Source organism: Miniopterus natalensis, chromosome 17 (genome assembly GCF_054644295.1).
Source record: "Miniopterus natalensis isolate mMinNat1 chromosome 17, mMinNat1.hap1, whole genome shotgun sequence".
NCBI lineage: Eukaryota > Metazoa > Chordata > Mammalia > Chiroptera > Miniopteridae > Miniopterus > Miniopterus natalensis.
In genome coordinates, this window is record NC_142097.1 from 44,340,525 (window position 1) to 44,362,042 (window position 21,518).

The 21,518-nt window shown below is 61.1% G+C and overlaps 1 protein-coding gene across 1 annotated transcript in view; it reads right to left on the reverse strand.

Annotated features, from left to right (window-relative positions):
• Positions 1-20,470, reverse strand: part of RBFOX3 (RNA binding fox-1 homolog 3) — a 90,257-nt gene extending 69,787 nt beyond the window's left edge. The window contains exon 1 of the mRNA XM_087825705.1: positions 20,404-20,470. The gene's annotated coding sequence lies outside the window, so the exon portion shown is untranslated. The remainder of the gene's footprint in view (positions 1-20,403) is intronic.
• Positions 20,471-21,518: the final 1,048 nt, after the last annotated feature.

Below are 21,518 nucleotides of genomic sequence, written 5' to 3' on the forward strand. Positions count from 1 at the left end.
ACCGCCTGGCCCCTGGTCCCTTCCCTGGCCGGTGTCTGATTGCGCTGAGCAGGCTGTTCTCTCTAATGCAAACGAAAGGGCCACGGAGGCCGTGCGGTCCCCACGGAGCGCCGAGCCGCACGCCGCGTTCTCCCCAACGCTCAGCTGAAATGGAGCCGGGCCGCGGCGAGGCGGGCGGCCGGCCAGTCCCCGCTTGGCTGCGGTGCCTGGCTCCCGGCCCTTCTCTTTCTTTAAAAGCTGGCTGCTCTGGAGTTCGGGGAGCCAGCCCGGGCGGGGCTCACGGCCACAGCCACGGGCCTCGAGGCCCGTCCCACATACCCCGAGGGGTGCCCCTTGAAACGCAAAGACGGCCCGCCCCGGGAGAGGGGCGGGTCTGGGCCGGGGCAGCGGGCTCCCGGCAGAGGCGGTGCGGGGGTGCTGGTGGGCGGCACTGCCCAGCGGCGACTCAGCAGCACCGGGGGGGGGGGGGGGGGGGCGGCGGGGAGCGCGGGGAGCCAGACGGCACGTGGGGCAGACGGCACCACGCGGCACGCAGACGATCCGCTCCTCAGATGAGCATGTTTTGCCATCAATAATTCAGACCTGCCCTTTCTCCTCTGGGAAATGGGCAAAATCTCATTTCCTGAGCAAATCCCCTAAGAAACCAAACTGTTCGTTCCTCTAAGACTTTCAGAAATGTGTCTCCATCAACCTCCTCACAAAATAAAAGCAGATCGTGGGCGGAGAGGGCTGGGAGCTGGGTGCTGGCACCGCCGCCTGCAGGGTCCTTGGAGCGGCAGGGGTCCCGGGGTCGCCCCGGGCGGTGGGGCCCCGGGGTCGCCCCGGGCGGTGGGGTCCGGGGTCGCCCCGGGCGGTGGGAAGCCCCACCTGCCGCCGCATCCCCCGCTGGCTGCCGTGAGGGGCAGACTCACAGGGAGCCGCGCTGAGCCGTGTGGAGTCAACTCAACAGCTGGAAAATCACTAGTAGAAACAGAGAAACGCAATGCAGACATTTCTGTTTTGGGAAGAGGCGTGGGCCGGGGGACCCGTGGCTTTTTCCAGCTCTTCTTCCCGGGGAGGGAAGACCCCGGCTGTGCAGGCCGCTTACGGCAGGGGGTTAGCCCGCCACCCCAGCCAGCCTGGCATGGCCGTCGCGCCCTCTGAGAGCTACCCGCCCGCCAAGTGCCTCGGTTTCCTCATCTGTAAAGCGGGGTGGTGACCGCACCTTCCGCTTGGTGCCCTCACGAGGGTGAGAGGGGATGGAGCCTCAGCGTGACACCAGGACTGTTACTGGGGGATGTGGCCGGTCGGGGCGGGAAGGGCGGGTGATGAGTCTTAAAACACAAACAAGAGCAACTCCCGTTTATTGAGCGGGTGTTGTGTTCTCCGCGGGTCGGGAGCCCTTTCCACAAATTATCAAAAGTCCGCCCCGTGGGCCGTACAGATGGGTGCCTCTGTCCCTGGGCACAGGCTGGGAGGCCGGGCTGCTCGCGGCGGCGTTCCTACGTGGCTCGTGGCCTCACGTGGGACCTGTGGCTGTGTTGGGCAACGTGGTGAAGGGGGGATTAAGGTTGCAGGTGGAATCAAGGGTGCTAACGAGCTGACCTTGAAGTAGGGAGCGTGTCCTGCACTCTGCAGGTGGCCCAGTGTCGCCACAGGGTCCTCAGATGCGGGAAAGGGAGGCAGGAGAGGAGGTCAGGGTGATGGGACCTGCTGTGAGAGACGCTCAGCCGGCCACTGCTGGCTTTGAAGGGGCAGGAAGGGACTGGATGCCTCTAGAAGCCGAAACCGAGGAGACAGATGGTCCCCTCGAGCCCCCAGAAGGAACGCGGCCCGGCAGGCACCAGGACCACGGCGACTTCTCCCCACAGACTGTCAGGTGAGACATCTGCATGGGTTAAGTCACTAAGTTTGTTACAGCAGCAACAGGAAACTAATACCCTCCTCTTAGGGAAGGGGCCCCGACCCACAGGACCCCGCCTCTGTTCACCACGCCCGGCCTCCCCCTCTCCCCGCCCCTTTCTGCCTTTTTAAGCATTTATGCGCACAGAGAGCCAGGCACGTATCCAGCCTCTCCAACGTTGCTCAAAATAAGAGCCGTTGATTCACGGAGGGACCCGAAGGTCTTGGAGCCTCCCGACCCCGATTCCTCCCTCCCGGGGGGAAGAGCGGGGGCCCCGGCCCAGCCTGTGGGAGCCCCCTGGCCTCCTCCCGTGGCTGCCCTGCTCCGAGGGGAGCGGGAGCGCAGCAAACTTGCTCTCTGAGTGGCCTCTGCCTCCGGGCCAAGGCCTCGGGCTGCCGACCAGCCGTGGGGGCGCCGTTTGGGAAGGGAGCCAGGAACCATGGAAACCGAAGCCTGGACAGGCCCAAGTGGGACCTTGTGGCGGGTGACAGACACCTCAGAGGGTGACGCCGTGTCTCCTTCCTGACCCAACACTGAGTGTTTCCCAAAGACAGTTAAAGCCAGAGGCGACCCCCCCCCAGCTGGTGGGGGGGGGCAGGGGACAGAAGCAATTTAACTTTTAATTACAGTCACTTAATGAGATTATCCAGCTGAGGTTAGGAAAAGTCTGCCTCCCCGACGAAAAAGCCCTCTCTCCGTCTATTTATATCCCGTATATACATAACCAGAAACGAGCATTTCTTTATGGACCATTAAAGGTTTAATGTTTAATTTATAGCCGCTTTCTCTGGCGGGGTGTCCAGGCACGACGTCAACATTTTTAATTAAATGAAATTTCTTTTTATCACAAAGAAAGATATAGATTTTAAAGCCACATCTGAACCAGCAAGTGGCCGCCTCGATGCGCCGCCCTGGGATCGTCACTGGGGGAGAGGGGCTGAGGGGGGGCGGCTCTGGAATTTCAGGTCACAGCCGGGTGGTCTCTGTCCAGCCAGGGAAGCTGCCACTGCCACAAAGGTGCCACGAAGGTCCAGCGGTGTGGCAGATCGAGGGAGCCTCCCGGCAGTTTGTTGAGCACCTACTGTGTGCCAGCCACTGTCCAAGATGATTTACACGCTGGTGCTCCTTTAATTACCCCAACTATGTCAGGCAGGGCGGGATTATGGTTGACAAAGCTCAGAGAGGTTGAGTACCCTGCACAAGGCCACACAGCAGACGTAAGTGGGTGAGGGGCTCACACGTAAATTGAGCTGGATTCCCAGACCCCAGCTCTGCCCTCTCCCCACTCAGCTCGCAGAGAATGGACTGGAGAAGGAGCCTTCTCCCCACTGGTGTCAAGACTGTTTCCAGGTCCTTGGTGACTAAAGGAAGTGGCCTGGACGCCAGGGCCTGGGCAAGTGGGACCTGGGAGGCAAGTTCTCTGTTGGGTCCCTGATGCCCAGGCCCAGGAGGCTCCCAGGAGTCATTCAGTACGTTTGGAAGTTCATGAGAGTGACTGTGACGTTCCGGGAGGGGCTCATGTGTCCTGCGTGGGTTCCTTCTGTGTTTGGGGCCACGTCTTGGCTGGGCCATGATGCCTGGATGTACCAGAAACCCGGGCGATGGCCACTCTGGGCCTCCCACAGGCTAGATGTTCTGGGGAAACGGCTGGGCCTGCAGGTGACGTGATGTATGGGGTAACACCTGCCCCCAGGCCCCACCCATCCCTGCTGTGGCTCTAGGTAGGGGCTGGATGAGACCTGTGTCCCCAGGGCTGTCTGCCCTCGGCAGGAACCGTCACCCCGGCCAGAGGGCAGATGGCTTTTCCGTGGGCCCCCTATGCCTGTCTGCTTGACTCTCCCCTCCTTAGCCGACCCCTCTGAAACTTGACCCCTGACCAGGGCTTTCCTGTGGGTCCTGCCCAAGCCCTCCCCCCTCCCAGCCAGTCGGGTCCAGGTCCTGACCTGAGAGAGGACATGGGCAACCGGGGGGCATGTTGGGGGTGGGGCGAGAGGGGGCACAGCTGTCCAGTCAGGGAGTCAGAGGTGAGGTGCCTCAGGCCTGAATGCGAGGCCCCGCCCAGCCAGTGGCCAGCCGCTCATGATGCTTTGAGTGACATGTGGGTACCCCAACCTCTGTCCCGCTACAGCTGTTTAAAGCAACCTCACGGGCACGGCCGCGCTCCCCCACCCCCCACGCAGGAGCCTTGTCCCCGCCGGCTGCACTCAGGGCAAGGCCGCGTTCATTTGGACCACGGGTGGGAGCGAGGCGGCCGGAAGCTGAGGCTGGCAGAGCCGGCGGCCTCTAACGGCACTTCATCTTCCCCGGCGGTGGCACCTCCTGGGAAGGACTGGGGAAGACGCCGAGTCAGCACCTGCAGGGCGGGGGGCTCGGGGTCCGGCAGCCGGCACCTGGCCTGGCTCCGGGCCGCTGGTGTCCACCCCAGGGCCACCGGGGGCTCAACGGCAGCGTCCCTGGGTTTCTCCGCCCCCTTCTGCAACCTCCCCTCCAGAGAACCCCGGGATAGAAAGCCCCCGCTGGGCACCCCGGGGCAGCGGAGCAGCTGGGGTGGACGCCGAGTCCAAACCAAGCCCCCGCCTTTCTCTCTGCCTCCACCGGGGCGCCTGCACCCCCCACATGCCGCGCCCAGCGTGGACGGGCGGGTTCAGCTGCCATCCCAGCTGCCCCCCCGGCTCTTCCAACCTGGGGCTGAGGTTCTGGCACCCCACAAACTCCTGGTCACCGTCCTCTAGGAATCTGGGGAGCAGCTTTCCAATGCCATGAACTTCCGCGGTACAGAGAAAGGGGCTGGCGGCGGCCCCCCGAACCCTCCGGCCCCGAGGGCTCTCCTCCCACCTGCCCCCACCCGCATCAGCCGCGAGGTCAGGGACCTGGGCGCTCTGCTCTCCTGCAGGGAGGCGAGCTGCCGTCTCTGGAGCTTCTATTCCCATAAACCGACCCCTCATTTCTCATGTGAATCCACTTTAATTACAAATCTAAATAACGAGAAGGAAATATTAAAATGAAAAAAAAAAAAACAAACACAAAAAACCCCACACAGAGCAAGTCTGCCTGTGCCGGCCACCGGCTGGCGGAGCCAAGGCCCCCGGTGAGGATGGCACCACGCCACTCACTAAAAGCATGAGTGTCACTAAATCAATAATTCATTTACTTTAATGAGATAAGTACTTTGAAAACTAATTGCAAACCTGCTCCATTTACTCCGACCTGCTATAGCCCTTAATGTAAATCGCAGAGCCCTGGCTGTGGGAAGGAGAGCGTCTCCGGGTGGAAGACACCGTGTCATCTCCCCACCTTTCTTCTAAGAAAGAGAAGGCGTTCTCCTGGGGGTGGGAGGAGGGCGGGGAGCCCATGCACTCCACGTTGCCATCCAGCCGGGGCTGAGGAAGCGGGGCGCCCCCACGCCGCCCTGCGAGCCCGAGGGCCCACTCGCCCCTTCCATGGCGAGAGGGGAATCACTGGGGAAGGGGAATTTTGCAGCCACACACGCTCTCGCTGACGCCGGACGCCGGGGAGGGGCCTCTGGAGACCTTGGCCGTCTAAGTGTGTCCTGACCTGGCAGCTGACGCCTGGGTTACCTTGAGCCCGACCAGGTTGACCGGGTTCGCACAGCCCACCTGCCAGGCAAGGAGAGAGCGGCCGCTCCGTGCCACGTCCAAAGACACATCCCAGCACGAGTAGCCCCCAGACCCATGTCCCCAGCACTGTTTGGGGGAAGCTGCCCTTTCTAAGTGGCCGCAGCCCTAAGTCGCTGCTCAAAACCAGAAACGTCAAAGTTCTCTCTCTCGTCAACTCCACCCACCGGCCTGAGCAAATGTGGAGCAGAACCGGGCGCGGCGTGTCGAGGGCCGTGTCCCGAGGCAGGCCCCCTCCCAGAGCACTGGCTGGCAGGCGCCCAGGGCAGCCAATGGCACTGCCCACCCCGCAGACGGCACCCGGGGCCGAGCTCTCCTCCGGTTGAGGGGCTGCAGGGGGGCGGGTGCAGAGCCCATCCTGAGAGGAGTCCGCCCCCTCGCCCCCCAGTAGGACCTGCCATCTGTGTGGGGAGGTGTTCTGGGTGCCCAGCCCCTCCAGGCCCAGGGTAGCCGCTTGGAACAGAGGCTAATGGGAAAGGTCACAGCAGGGACAGAAGGTCACCATCTAGAAAGAGCAGATATACTGCAAATTAGTCTCTTCTGGCAGGTGATGCATGGGGGGTGGGGGAGGAGTGCTTTTAGGGGCCGAGAGGCCGCTTTGCAACTTGGGAGGGAGGCGCTCTCAGTGGACAGACACGGGAGGACCTGGGAGGGGGCAGAGCAGGGATGTGTTAGCATCGGTCTCGGTCCCCTGTGCTCCCTGATTGCCGAGGAGAAGCGGGACCTGGGCTCTGCAGTGAGCCTGACCTGCTCTGGCCACACGGGCCCAGATGGCCCGTGCACACTGGCAGCAGGAACCCAGCTCAACGGGTCCACACACATCACGGTGAGCCTGCCAGGCCCTTCCCGTCCGTTGCCAGCTCTCTGGTGCTGCACCCACCCCAAGCTGGGGCCAAGGGTCAGCAAGGCAGGTGGCCTAAGTGGTCACCGGCTCTGGGAGGGAGACAAGTCTTCCGAGCTGGGCAGTGCTGGGCCAACCCACAGAGCTTTAGCCAAAGAGCTCATTAGTGGGAGGAAGGCTGCCAGCCGAGCTGGTGGCCTCTGGAGGTGGTGACAGGAGCCAGAGGGGTCATCCCCGACCTCAACCCCTTGACAGAACTGTGAGTGTCAGAGGCTGGAGACCTGAGCAAGCAGGTGAGACAAGCCATCGCCCTTCCTGGACCTGCCAGCACCCGCAGCGGGAGGTCATACTGAGAGTTGACCCAGACCTGATTGCAAAGCCTGGGTGAGGCCTCTGGACAGAGCTGCCAAGCAAGGACCAGACACCAGGGGCTCAAACCAAGGCCCCAGCACACAGGCTGCATGACCCCAGCAAGCCACAGCCTCGCTGCCCCTGGTTTCCCCCCACACACGCCAAGGCCAGTAGCAGCCACGTGGACGTGGCACCGGGCACTACAGACTCCATTATTACAACAGACTGTCATTCCCAAGGGACAGAAAGAGTCCCACGTGCCTTCAGCCATGAGGGAACAGCCAGACAGCTGTGTCCAGACCTTGGCCGGGGAGCCCCTGCTCTAGCCGCCTTCCCCTCCTTTCATCTCAGGGGCCCTGGCTGCGGAAGCCGAGTGCGTGCAGCAGGTGCACAGGTGCGGTCCGCGGGTAAGGCTGCCACCGGTGGGGCACTAGCTGCCACCCCACGAGAACGTGCCCTTGGCTGCTCGGGGTGGCTGCCGCTTGGCCGAGCGGGCTCGGGCCCTGAGCTCAGGGAGGGTGACCTGCTCGGGGCTAGTAAGGCGCTCAGAGTCTCAAGGGCTGTCCCTGGCGGGGCCTTCTCCTGCCGTGAGTGACCGCAGCCTCAGGAGGCCGAGGGCTCTGGAGCACGCGGGCTGGAGCGAGGGCGGCTGCTTCACGGCTCCTTCCCTGCTCCTCTCTCCCAGCTCAGCACTTTGGAAGGGGGCCAGCACTTTTAAGGAGCAATCCAAGTGAATGTGGGGATTTTATGGGCACTTTGTAAATTCCGTAGCTCTTTAAATTTATGTTATTTGTTCAGAACACTGGAGAGGCACAGGGGTTTTCTGCTGACGCGGGTGCCCTCCCTTCCCGGCCAGGTTTTACCTGTTCGCAGCAGGGCTCGGCGCCGGCGCAGCATCTCCCACGCCCCGCGGCAGCCCAGCCGGAGCTGCGGGAGGAAGCGGAGGCCGAGGCCGCTCCGGGGCTCAGTGAGCCACCCCTGCCTTCTTTCCAGGTGAGGCCCGCCTCGGAGGCAGACCAAAGATGCCAAATGCTACACTCCCCCCCAGAACCAAGGCCCCAGGGGATCGAAGGCACTGCCAACTGTCGCCCGAATCTCCAGCACATGGAATGGCTCTCAACACGCTGAGGAACTCGGCACTGTGGATGGATGAAGGCACACAGCTGCGGCCGGGAGAAAGATGCTCCCCACGAAATGCGTCTGAGGCCCAACCCTCAGAGCCTGCACATGGCACCTTATTTGGAAAATGGGTCTTTGCAGATGCGATTAAATTGGGGATATCAAGATGAGATCAGCCTGGATTTAGGGTGGGACATACATCTGATGACACATGTCCTTAAAAGAGAAGGGAGGGCCCCAGCCAGCGTGGCTCAGCGGTTGAGCATTAACCCATGAACCAGGAGATCACGGTTCGATTCCCGGTCAGGGCACCTGCCTGGGCTGCAGGCTCGATCCCCAGTAGGGGGCACGCAGGAGGCAGCTGATCAATGACTCTCATCATTGATGTTTCTATCTCTCCCTCTCCTTCTCTTTAAAATCAATAAAAATAATTTTTTTTTTAAAGGAGAGAGAAGGGAGGGAGATCTGGACACAGACGCACAGGGAGGAGGCCCAGTGAAGACAGACACGGGCAGAGACGAGTGACGCAGCCACAAGCCACGGAGGGCCAGGGCCACTGGAAGAAACAAGGAGGGACCAACCCCTACAGACCTGGGGGTGGGGGAGCGGCCGTGCCTACACCTCGCTTCCAGACTCCCGGGCTCTAGAAAGGGAGAGAATAAGCCTCCCTCGTTGTCAGCACCTGGTTTGGGACACTGTTACAGCAGCTACGGGAAGCTCACACGCGCTCTGGCCCGAGCTTGGCCCTGGCCGGGCTCCTCCTTGAGCTTCCCCAGCTCTCCCCGCCCGGCCCTCCGGGTGCTGCTCCCTGGCCCTCGGCAAGTCCAGGCCCCGAGTACGGTTTTCCAGTTGGTAAGTTATGTGCTTGTTTCTGGAGTGGGCAAGCTCTCGGGACAGGCGGGGCCGGCTGTCACCGCTGCCCTAGGGGACCCTTGTCCGGGAGAGGGCAGATCTGTGGCCGTGAATAAAAACAGCAGTGAGCCTGTCCGGAAAGCAACCCGTGTGCGAAGGGCCAAGAGCGGAGCCAGGAGCTCCAACGAGCAAAACCGCCGCCCTTCGCCCGTGGGAGAGCTCCCAGCGAAACCGGCTCCCCGGGCGGCCGTTGGGGTTTTCAATTGAACGGCGGTTTCTCCCCCAAAGCTGGCCCTGGGGGTCACAATTATTAGCTGTCTTCAGGTGGTTCTGGGAGCAGCTGGCCCCAGGACTCAGAGCCTCCCACTTAATGAGGGTTTAACTCGAAGAGACACTGTCCTCTCTCCCTGGTCCCCTTCCTGGGGGTCTCGCAGGAAGGACTCATCAAAAGCCATTTGAAACCTCGATTTCCAAGGTCCCTGGGCCGATGTTGGCGACTTTCCAATTTCCAAAAAGGGCTCATTTCCGAATCCTTTTCAAGATCCCCAGTATTTTCCATTTTCTAATTCCATTAGGTGAATCCGCTCCCACCCCGGAGATTTCCCAGGTGAGCCTCTAAACTGCTTCCCTGGGCAGGTCGGGTGCACCTGAGGCTCCAGGTGACTCAGAACTGGCTTGAGGCAGGGCCCCCGATACGGCCCGGCATCCAGACTGCTGAGGCCGGACAGAAGCTTGGCTGCCACACACGCTGCACAACCAGGGGGCAGCGTGGCCGGTTCTCCACCAGGGCTGCACGCCCGTGACCGGCGGGGGCCGTCTCTGTAAACTTCTGCTGGGATGTCCCCCCTCCTTCCTGCAGGGCCGACCTTCATTTTACTGTGGACAGTGCCCCGGACAGTGCCAGGGCAGAAACAACCAGCCGATGTGGGAGCCTGGGAGCCCCGGTCCTGTGGTGGCGAGGGCATGGGTGGGGGGGCCATGTGGCTCAGCCATGCTGGGACTGAGGCTGGAGGGCCAAGGGCACAGGGCAGCTGCAGGGTCCCAGGGCCAGGAACCAGCTTCTTAGCAAAAACAGTCCAGGCGACAGACAGGTCCAGAGACAGAAAGAGGGGGGCTGCAGGGGTCCCTGCCTCCAAGAGTGGAGAGAGACGCCTCCTGCCGCGGTGCGGCCTGGCCCTGCCTGGCCAGTGGGGAGCTGACCCGTCTCCTGGCCGCACGGTGTTCCTGTGGACACGTCTCTTCCAGGGCTAGTGACTCAGCACAGGTGTGCCCCAGATTCACGGCCGGCACCACGGTGGCCTCAAGCAGAGACGGTCGGGTGTCAGCGGGGCCCGCAGGCACAGCTGGCCCGGCCTCGCCGTCAGCGTCCATCTGTCTGACAATGTTTCCCCGCCAATGAATCCTCCTCAAGGAATTTGGGGGACTGGGAATGGGTGTAGGGTTTCTTGGGGGGTGATAAAAATGTTCTGAGGTTGACTGTGGTGATGGCTGCACAGCTCTGGGGTGACACCCAAAACCCCCTGTACACACGAGATGGGTGAATTGTGTGGTAAGTGAATTCTATGTCGATAAAGACATCATTTTTATTAAAAAGGGGAAACTGAGGCACAGACAGTATACCTGCCCAGCTCGCGGGGCTAGTGAGGGGCAGGGGCAGGGGTCACAAGCGGGTCTGTGTGGCTCTGGGACCTGCGCCCGCGAGCCCGCGGCGAGGCCGACCCCACCTTCACACACTGGGCTTCCAGCGGTTCGCCAGGGGCCAGAGGAAGCTGTGGGTGCCCGGCCATGCTGCCCTGCGCCTCCAGGCACCACCCACCCGGCTCCCCGGGGCTGCCCGCCTGCTCAGGGCCCCGGGTTTCAGCTTGGTGGGACCCCCACCCCGCACCGCCCTGTCCGGGTCCTGAACCACTCGGAGGCCTCCCAGACTCCAGGGCTGGGGGCGGGGGGGGGGGGCGCTACAGCTCATTCCGCACCTTGTACTGTAAATACAGATACAAGTGTTACAATCCAGTTTAATATTTAATATAACCGGGTTAATACGCATCCCTGGCTCATAAATACTCATTAGCCGAGGGTTCTAATAGTGCTGGTGGGATCCGGCTCATGACTAATTTAAGGGCCAGGAGATATTCCCAGACCCAGCTCCCTGAAACAGCGTAAATTAACCCACAGTCCCATCTCCGTAGTTAGAAACAATGGGGTGCACCTCGGAGGGGACAAGCTGAGTCACCCCGGCACATGGCCTGGTGGGAGGGGGGCTGGCAGGCTACCCTGTGGGGCCTCGGAAACCCCTCTGGGCAAAGTCAGCTGCTGAGGGTCAAGTCTGGGGGGTGGCTGGCTGGGGTGGGGGTGGGGGTGGCCTGGAAATGGGCAGTCTGCAGAGGACAGTGGGCAGGTCTGTAGGAAACACCTGTTTCCAGACTCACGGGTCACTGTGTGCAAGTCCAGAGCCCTGGCACTATCCACCTGGCAGCCACAGGCCCTGCCCACCCCCACCGCGGGCAGGACACTCCAGAAGAGCCTGTCCCAGCAGCGCTCTGGGTGCCGTGCCCCCTGCAGGCTCCGAGTTTCCACCCAAGCAAACCGAGGGCATCCCTGCGGAGGGGTGGGGATGACAGGGTCCGAACCCAGCTCAGGGCAGCAGCCTGGAAAGGACAGCCTGGGATGCAGACACGCACAATCCAACCTCAGGGGCTGTGGCAATACTGAGTGTCACAGGTGAAACGGGGAGTCCCAGAGGGTCTAAGGCATGGGCCGGCTGTGCTCCAGGGGTTCCATCCCCACCGATCCCAGCTTCCCCTCCAGCCTGAGGCCGGACACAGAGCACGGAGCCAGGGCAGGCTCTCTGCGGGTGGGGTCCTCACGTCTAGCGTGTATTACTTGGTACATTCCAGAAGAACCCTCCATCAACCAGGAGTGGGCAGGGAGAGGCAGGGACCCAGCAGCCGAGTGGATGGAAGGGTTGGGGGTGGGGAGTGAGAGGCATCGTGTTGGGGATTTTCCAGGAGCCTGGGCGACCAGGGGCCTGTGTGGCTGTGTGGCCTGTCACGCTGGGCCGGCCGGCTGGCCGTGTTGGGACATCCCTACTGCCCTTTCACACAGCGCCCACAGCCCTGTGAGCTGCAGTCCTGCTCAGGACCCACCCTAGGGGATCCTGCTGGGTGGGGCTCACGCCTGGTGGTTCCCGGTTTAACTGCCCTCCTCCAGGGCTTTTAACACACCAAAGGGTGTTAAAATCAGTAAGTGGCCTGAGTGTTTTTTAAGTAAGTGTCTGCACAGGCTTTCACTGGTCAAGCCCCGAGGCTGGCCAGCTCGGGCGCTCAGGGACCCTAATGAGCAGAGCGGCCACCAGGGAAATAAACAGCCATTAGGTTAAAACAGACACGTCAACACGGCACAGCCCATTAATCTGATCTCCGTTGAGCAAGCCCTGGACTTTGCTGAGACAAATACATCTGGAAAGAAAACACTGGGGGCTTGGGGGGGGCAGGACGACAGGAGAGTGACATCGTGCAGAGGCTGTCCTGGGCTCTTTATTGGTTTCTTGAGACGGGGCTGCCCGAATGCCCTGCAGTGTATTCCTGACCCCGGCGGTAATGAAGGGGCCGGGGCTGGGACACGGGACACGGGACACAGGACACAGGACACGGGAGTGGGGGCCGGCTTTCCCCCAGTACAACCACGGGGGGGGTGACAGGAAGCAGAGAGGAGAGGGGAGGGGAGCCCCTGAACGGAGCCGGGCAAGCTTCCGTGTCCAACGCGTCCCCTACGGGATGCGCCGATGCTGGTCCTTTTCAGAAACAGGTTCTCTTCTGCTCTCGGAGCTTCATTTCATTCGGATGAAAAATGACTGAATGGACGGGAGCAGCGGCTCGGACCTGGCCATATCCGGTGGCCCAATGCACCCCACGTTTATTTAGCCGGAAGCCGAACTTTCCTGGCGGGAGCAGGAGAGGGGTGGAGCCGGAGGGCCCTGCGCAGGTGTGTGGGTGCCCGGGCAGGGGCTCCTGCCGGTCCAGCGGCGCGAGGCAGGTCCAAAGTGCCGGGGGGGGGGGGGGGGGGGGGGGCGGTAGGCAGCCCTCGGGCGCAGTGGAGGCTGCAGGAAGCGGGGGCTGCCCTGCGGGACCCTGGAGAGCCACACTGACCCCCGGCTCCGCCCGGCGCAGGCCAGCACCAGCATCTGAGTAGATGCATGTCCGGGGGCCCCGGCAGGCAGCCCTCCCCTTAACTGTACGAGAACCAGAACCAACCGGAACCAGAGACACAGGCAGAGTCCTGTGCGCCCAGGTACAGGGCAAGTTTTCATTTGCAGGAAGGACATCGAGGCGGGGGGGGGGTGGGCCCACCTGCCCCCAGGGGTGGCAGAGGGTCAGGGAGAAGATGCTGAAAACCAACCACCGCCCGGGGGCAGGCACGTGGTAAAGAGCAGCTGACCCGCTCTGGGGCTCCCCCCCCCAGGTCCCGCATCAAAAAGCTCATCTACCTCCGCGTTTCAGCCCCCCCATATAATGACCCCAAATCGGCACATCTGACCCTACACCTTCCCTGATGTCAGCGTTCATCAGAGAGGTGGTGGGAGTAGAATGTTCTAGACAGCAGTGAGGCCCCCAGGGCACCCCCGTCTTTTCTGTGGAACCCACCACTTCCTGTCTCTTCCTCTCAGTGCTGGGGACGGCCGAGGGGTCGTGCTTCTCCACGGGCAGTTCTGACCCCATGACCCAGCTCAGAGGACCGGCCCCGGGGACCTCCCGGCGTGCAGTCCCCTTTAAAGCTGCTCCCAGCTCTTGGCCTCTGGTTCCGAGCTTACCCCGGAAAGCGGCGTATTTTATCTTTATGTGTCAGAATTTATATAAAAAGGGGATAGTTCAACTCTAAATGTAATGAGTTGGAAGAACAGCTCTCCGGTGGTTTTCTCCGGTGAACCAGGCGTCAATAACATTGATCGCTAAAAATAACTAATAACACGGGGCGGGGGGGGGGGGGCAGGGACACTCCAGCCCCGCCTGCAGAGGGATGCAAAGAAAGCCAGGCTCACCCCCAACACAGGTGCCTCCAACAGGTGAGGTCCTGGAGGAACAGCCAGAGCAGGTGGGAGAAGCAAACCCCCAGGACCTTCCAAGGCACTGGAGGTGAGGTGCGGGGTGAGGCCGGGGGGGGGGGGGGTGAGCCTCAGTTTCCTCGCCTGGAAAACGGAGATTTGTGGCTCTCACGCTGGGCCAGCATTGTAGGATTCTTGTGGGGACACAGGTACATGGCCCACGGGGGGGGTCTCAGCCTCGGGCCGGGCACGCAGGGGTCACAGGGAAGGGGGGTGGAAGTCCAGGCACAAGCAGTTAGCAAGCGGACTCCGGGATAGACACCAATGACCCTCGCTCAGGGCCTTTGGAGGTCAGGCCCAGGGAAGTCAGTGATGTCTGGGATTAAGGTTCACCCACATCAGAGAAGCCGTGGGGTTTGCAGGGTGGACGGACGAGCGGAGATTCTGTGCATCTCACTGACTTCCAGAGGCTTCTCTGTGCTTGAAGACGGGGGTGGAGAGGCTCCCCAACATGCACAATCGGTTTTTCCTGCCCAAAGCTCTGGCTGACCCGCCCTCGAAGCGGCCACCACCTTCTCCCAGAGACGGCCGGGTGCCTGGGGGCAGTCTCCGCCAGGGCGAGGCAGACTCCTGGGGGCAGGTCAGCTCGGCCCGGGTGGCTTTCTGGAAGGATTTGCTTGCCAGCCCCCTCCTCATGCTGCTGGCCCCTCCTGGGACTTGGGGAGAGCAAATTTAAGAGGTGTTGAGGGCGGAGGAGGGGAGGGCCAGCCCGCAGTTCAGGAAGAGAGCTACTGAGCTGCCCCACGCGGCTCTACGTTGATAGAGAAGAAACACGTGTTTTAAAAGGAGCAGCGTAACCGTCGGCTCCGAAGGCCGGGGGATTTAAGCGTGTGGCTACTGGAGCACCTTTTCCAAGGGTCCCTTTCTGTCTCGCCGGTGCCTGGGTGCCACGGCTCCCCCTGCAATGCCGAATGCTGGATTCTGGGCGACTTTACCCGTGGAGTGGGGGCCTGGGAGATAAGAAAGCTGCTGGGGCTGCGTTAAGCTAGCCGGCCCCGGGGGTTGGAACTGGACGGAGGGGGATTTGCAGGCCTCCGGGGCAAGTGTGTCTGGGGCGGCCACGCACCCGGGAAGCTCCGCGCTGGGGGCACGGCCCTGGCTTATCTCTGCCCCGCGCCTAGGAGCACCTGGCATTCGCCCATCACCTGGAACCAGTAGCCAGAACTCAGGAAGGCTCACGTCACTGCTGACCTGCCTTCGTCAAACTGAAGCACGACTGCTTGTCACTGGTTTTCACCCATTTTCACGCCAGCCCTCTATTCTAACACCTCCCTCAAGTTCTGTTCTTCCCGAGGAAGAGTCGCCCAGGCGGCGGGGGGGACTGAGGTTTGTACGGGACAGACAGTGCCCGACCCAGCCCGATTTTTCCACTGAGACGAGGGGCGTGAGCTGTGCTCGGAGCCGGGTCGCCCGTCCAACCCCACCTGGCTCTTGTCAGAGGCTCCGTGGGAGAGACAGCGGCCGCCACGGACGCGCTCAGCTCTGGGGACCTTCTCGGAGGCTATGGTTTTTATCTGGCACCGGTGGCTGGGGCCCGGGAGATGAGCAGTATGCAGATAAATTCTGCCGCGTGTGCGCACTAAATCCACCGCTAGAAATGCATTTGGAGGCAGCCCTGCCTGCCCGCAGCACATTTTCCAGATCCTGGCAATTGGAGCATGTTAAGGACTCAACACAGCTGCCGGGACTGATTTCTTAAATCAAGATTCGTTTTGTGGGGAGGGCGGGGGAAGGAAATAATGCTCAACCTGGCGAGGGGGGAGGGCTGCCTGCCGCACGGCCTCTGCGTCCTGAGTGGGAGCCGAGTCCTTTCCAGCAAGTGGCTTCCAGCTCAGGGGAAGGCGGCTTCCCGTGGGCGGCCTGGGACATGCTTGCCTGACCCCGAACTCAAAACTACGGGGTCTGAGCGTGAGGCAGGGATGGTGCTGACTGAAGGACCAGGAGTTATTGGTTTACCTTTTGTGTTATTTATTTTCCTCCAAGTTTTCAATCGTTCTCGCCATTTCACACGCAGTTTCCTGCCCTGCCCCCAACTCCCGGCCTCCCCAAGCCCATCATCCCCGAGGGAAACCGTGGGCCGAGGGGCTGCTCAGGGCACAGCTCGGGGGGTGACCCGGCCGGGAGGGATGGACAGTGTGAGGACAGCGAGCATGTCTGCGCTGACCAGGAGACACTCCTTTATCAGAGTGCTGGGGAGTGAGGGGTGCGTGGGCACGTTGGGGGTGCCTGTCCATCTGTTTGTGGCAGGACCGTGGAAAAGTGCAGCTCTCTGTAAGTAATCCTGAATTACTGAGGTGTCACATAACAAATAAGCTTGAGTCATTCCTGATCGGAATGGCCATCTCTATTCCCACTTTTCAATGACAGCATGTGGGGGGGGGTCTGGGGGGACAAGAAGGGGGAGGCAGAAACGAGGTGAATTAGAGAGACTTTTGTCGCGTTTAATATCAATTCATTTCACAGACTGCTGACACGGCCAGATTCCTCAGCTCAGAATTTATGGGGCTCCCCCGTGCGCAGATTCAAAAAGAAAATACTAAAGAACTTTTCAAAAAATGACCTGCCACCAGCAAGATATTTTTAAAATGTTTACCCCCCAAGAAAGTCACCATTGTCCACACACACACACAGTCCGATTTTGATTTTACTTGGTTTAGGGCCTTTAGTCCCATTACGTAATAACTGCATCATGTCCCGTGACTTTATGGGTAGACTTTACATTAGACATACACCCCAAAATGATTAGTGTAATGAGACTGTCAAGAAGAGGAATGTCCTGCAGACAGGGTGTGGCCCCCTGACCAGTGATCCCCGAGTGTCCCCTCCCCAGGGAGCTGGGCTCCCAGGAAAGTGCCCGTGGATGACTATGCCCAGGCCGGGCGGTGGGCCTCCTCCACAGCCAAGCTGCCATCAGCCCCCCCCCCCACCAGCTGCGGTTCTCTCCTGATCTCGGACAGTGTCTCTCTCTGTTCATTTCTGCAAGTGCTCCAAGGCCCGCAGCCTTCGTCTGGAGCTCCATGGAGCCCCCTTCCCCCTGAGCAGCCACGCTCGGGTCTGAGGCCCCCCGAGTTGGGGTCATGTCAGAGCTGAATGAGAGGCTTGCAGCAGACCCCTGACCCCCGGACTCCAGCTGCACCTTCCACGGCTGTCCTAGGCTCCAGGGGCCTCCCATCAATGCCTCATCTGCAGTCAAGGTGCCCTTTGTCCATCTGGGAGCCACCCCTTGGATGTAAAGGGAACCTCAGTGCTGGAGTGGCACGTCCTGGGCCAGCCCCAGAGGGGAAGTAGAATCTGTCTCGCCCGGTCAGGTGACCTCCTGGGGCCATCACCACGGCATCACTGAGACCCTTTGTAATCATCTGCAGCAACCCCGGGGGTCCTTGCGAGCAGAACAGACTCTGGCCGCCATGAGGGACAAGGTGGCACAGGATGAACACCTGGTGACCTGGCAGAGATGTCAACTGGCTTAGTGCCAGCCAATGAGCGGCGGCCACAGGACACGGGGAATGTGTCCTGTCCAGGGCAGAGAGGTCAGGCCAACAGACCAGCCAACCAGCGTGCAGATTCTGGCCTGCCCCAGGCGGCCTTAGAAAGCTGAGCCTTCGCAGCAGGGACACAGCAGGGATAGGGTGACATGGTGGCCCACGACGCGGTCAGTCCTCGCACATGGCACATTCAGGGTGAGCTTGGAAGGATGAGACCCCCCTCTTCACGTTTCTGTGGCACATTTTTGCACCCTGAGTGTGGGGGGTTGGAGGTCTTTGTGGGGGCTGCAGGTCACTCCATCTGATGCCACAGAGCCGCGACCTTGTGGCAGGGGAGGCAGGCGCGAGCAGCCTGTCCTGGTGACGGGGTCGATTGGAGGCGGGTGGCTGTGTGAGGCCAGCGTCCTGCTGGCTGCCACTCCGGCAGGAGGGCAGCCGGCTGTAACCGGAGAGCTTTGTTCGGATTCAGCATTGTCCAGAGCTCCCCAGCAGCAGATGCCGCTGAACGGGGGAGACGCGGACCCAGAAATCGAGCTGATAGGTAAAAGGCGGAGTGCGGGATGGAGGGGGCTGGCGATACAGACGCCAGAGAGAGCACGACGTTGGCGGCGGGTGGGGCACCACTGCCGGATGCAAACTCAGCAGGACGGTGCTGGCTCCCCCAGGCTCGATGCTGGACCCCCTCGGCTCTGTCCTGGGCTGACCTGCGTCCCCCGAATCCAGATGTTGCAGCCCTAGCCCCCAGCTCCTCCAAGTGTGACTGTATTTGGAGAGAGGGTCCTTAAGGGGGTGCATTCATTAAAATGAGGTCACTGGCATAGGCCCTGACCCCAGCATGACTGGTGTCCTTATGAGAAGTGGAGACATCAGGAGACACACACACAGAGGGGTGACCCTGTGAGGACACAGGGAGGGGTCAGCCGTCTACATGCCAAGGAGAGAGGCCTCAGGAGGAGCCAGCCCGCAAACCCACAGGCAGGGGCTTGGGGTTCTCACACCTGGATTTATCGAAAGTTCCCTAAGTATTTTCTCTTCGAGGGTTTACCCGTCCCGTGGAGTCACAGGGCGCATGTCTGGGAGCATGGCGCTGCCCATCAGCGGCCGCTTCCCTCTGCCTGCGAGAGCAGGTAGCCGACTCCCCAGTAACGGCTGCAGGGAGCCCACAGCCGGACAGAGGTGATTATTCATGAACTGAATTAAGCCCACCTTTCAGCCAACAATAGGGAGAAATGTCCAAATACTGTGTGTAACTGTATGTGTGCGCATGTGTATCATGTGTGCGTACACACGTGTGCGTGCATGTGCCGCGTGTGCACACGCCCCCACGAACTTCCCCTTGACCTGGGAGCGCCGCAGGCAAGGAGTCGGAGTCGATACATTGTAGCGCTTCAGCCCGGCAGGGCCCGTTTCTCAAAGCAGCTCCTCCGCAGGCGCCCTGCTAACTCGGGTTTGGGAAATGAACCTTCCGGATTCTTACAGCGAGGCACAGGGTTTTGGAACAGGGTCAGCGGCTGGTGCCCGTTTTAGTACTGGGAAACATACCCGAAGGGGGCCCGTTAAGTAAATTAGGTACTTCTACGCAATGAAACAATATTCGATCATTAAATACGAGGTGAGCGCCGGCCTGGAAACACACCCCTGCAAAATACTGCTCAGCAGCAGCAGAACCCGGGTTACGAACCAATAAACACGGCACGAGTCCACTTTTGCAAAACGTGCGTCCTTCATTTTTTCCTGTCCGTCTCTCCTACCTCCAGCACCTGCTGCCTGAGTCAATGAAAAGGTTCTGGGCTCTGACTCCGCATTTTCCGCAGGTGGCCCTGGGCCTGCGGCAACGAGGTCGCCCGGGAGTCTGGATACCATTCTGGGGGTGATGTGCTCCCGCAGGGAAACCCAGTCCCTCCCTCTCCCGTGTGGCTCCCCTCACACCATTTCTTGACGGGTCCCACACTCATTCCACGGACACTGAGCGAGCCCCCCCCCCCGTGCTCGGGGCGGGTGCCGGCCCCACGTGGCCTTGCTGTCGGTCGGCTGCTGCTGAGTCAGCAGGGCCCGGCCGGGATGAGGCCCAGCTGGGGCAGGAGGCACAGGGCTGGCTGTTGTTAATCAATCATCAACCCCTCCCCAGGCAGACAAGGCTCCGGGCCTCTGACCTCACCCACGTGTCTCCAGGGACACGTGGGCCCCTGTGGACTCAACTCACACTCCACCTATCGGGCCCCACGTGCCCGAAGGCCACACCTGAGCCCTATCCACCGCCCCACGCCAGCACCTCCTCCACCCTCCGTGGAAACCTGAGAGCCTGTCTCTGCCAGCCTGGCCACCGTAGGTCCTCAGACCCACCGGCTGGGCGCTGGGACTCCGGGAAGACCAGGAGTTGGGGGAACGGGGAGCCCCGCACCCCATCTGGGCCTGTCAACCACACTCTTGGAGCGTCCGGGACAGAGTTTGGCCCCAGGCCCTCTTGAGGGACTTTTTTTTATATTTATTAACCCACTTTCTCTCCTGGCATTCCAAGCGAGGAGGGAACCTCAGCCAAGGCTCTTCATAGGCCAGGTCATCCCTCGGGAGGACGGTGAGCTCATCCCCACGAGCAGGTGCCAAGCATAACGTTTCCTAAGTCCACCTAAGTGTAGGCCGTGTGTGTCGGGGCGGAGGTGGGCTTGGGGGAGCTAAGCAGACCCGCTTAGTCTCTGCCAACCCCAACACTCACGCCACCGGAGCCGGGCCGTCACACAGCGTTTCCAGCCCGGGTCAGGCCTGGCGGGAGACACCGAGGCAGCGGGGGAGGGACGTGCAGAAATGACAAGCAGTATAAACGACTCCTATAAGCAGAGTTTAATAAAAAGGCAGTGAGGGAATTCATGGGCAACCCAAGGGTAATTAAAATTATTTATCTCTTCACCTCCCTTGCTGGCTGATCAGTCTATTAATTATCTATCACACACTCACTGATTTGCATTTTATGTGAAAAGAGCGACGGATCCAGGAACCAAGGGGTGGGCAGGTGTGGACCCTCCACTTTCCCAGCAGGGTCCCCCAACACCTCCAGGCCACAGTCCCGCCCCAGCCCGGCCTCTGAGCAGCCTGGATCTGAGAACCAGCTCAGGTGGAGAGAAGGCGCCAGGAAAGACACTCACCTGTCGCAGAGCGGCTCCCAGGACGGGTCCCCGCCGAGGGCCCGCAGACCAGCTCCGGGGAAGGCGGGCGGCTCCTTCGTCTCGCGGCTGGCTTGAGGCTGCGCTGTGAGGGGAAAACACAAGAATGAAGCATTTCGATCTCAGGCTCTCCCGCACTCTTGATTAAAAGTGTCACAGGACGGAGTGTCGCGGGAACAGAGTCTTTGAAAGCACAAATGAAAAACGTTAGGCGGCCTTGCTCACCACTTGTGGCAACAGATGCCAAGCTCTGCCACCCCCAGCGGTGGGACTCCTTGTCCAAACGGATGCAGGGGCACCAGCAAAGGGCACCAATGGACCAGCAATGACCACACAGATGACAGTGGGACAGCGATGTCACCGGTCCCCAGCACGGCCCCATTCGTCTCTCCAGTCAACAGACCCTTGTTGGGGGTAAAGTTCAGCATCTCCCCATTACCGGTTTGGGGTCCCTCCCCAGCTCCCTGCTGGATCCCAGGGCTGAGGGCTGACCAGGACCTGCGGTGGGTGCACCTGGCAGTTTCTCAGGCACTTAACCTCTTCTCAAACCTGCCGGCCTTGCCACACCCAGCCACGTGAGCCCACTCCTTACGATAAACCTCTTTAATCTGTCTACCTACCTACCTACCTACCTACCTAATCTACTGTCCATCTATCTATCTTCCTACCTACCTACCTGTGTATCTCATGACAGCCAGGTATGTATGTGCAGGAAGATCGACCGACAGATCCTGTGGGTCGGCTGCTCTGAGAACTCCTACTGACTCAGGGTCTCTCCAGCTTGCACTCCATGAACAGAACCATAAATGCCATTGCCCCACCCCCACCCCATGCTCTGCCCAGCACGCAGATCCTGCTGGGCGGGGAGGAGCTGTGCCCCCCAGTGGCATGGAAGGGTTGGGGAAGGAGGCAGGGAGGGAATGCACTGCCCCCCACCGAGTCTGTGAAGAGACCCCCGGGGCCCAGCCCGGCTTCCACTTGGGCCTCAAAATCCCTGTCTCGCTCTGAGAGCCACGGTCCCGCCGGCAGGCCAGCCGTCCCTACCCCTCCCTTCCTGACCGTCGCTTCTCAGTGCTGATGTGTCAATAGCTGGGAAG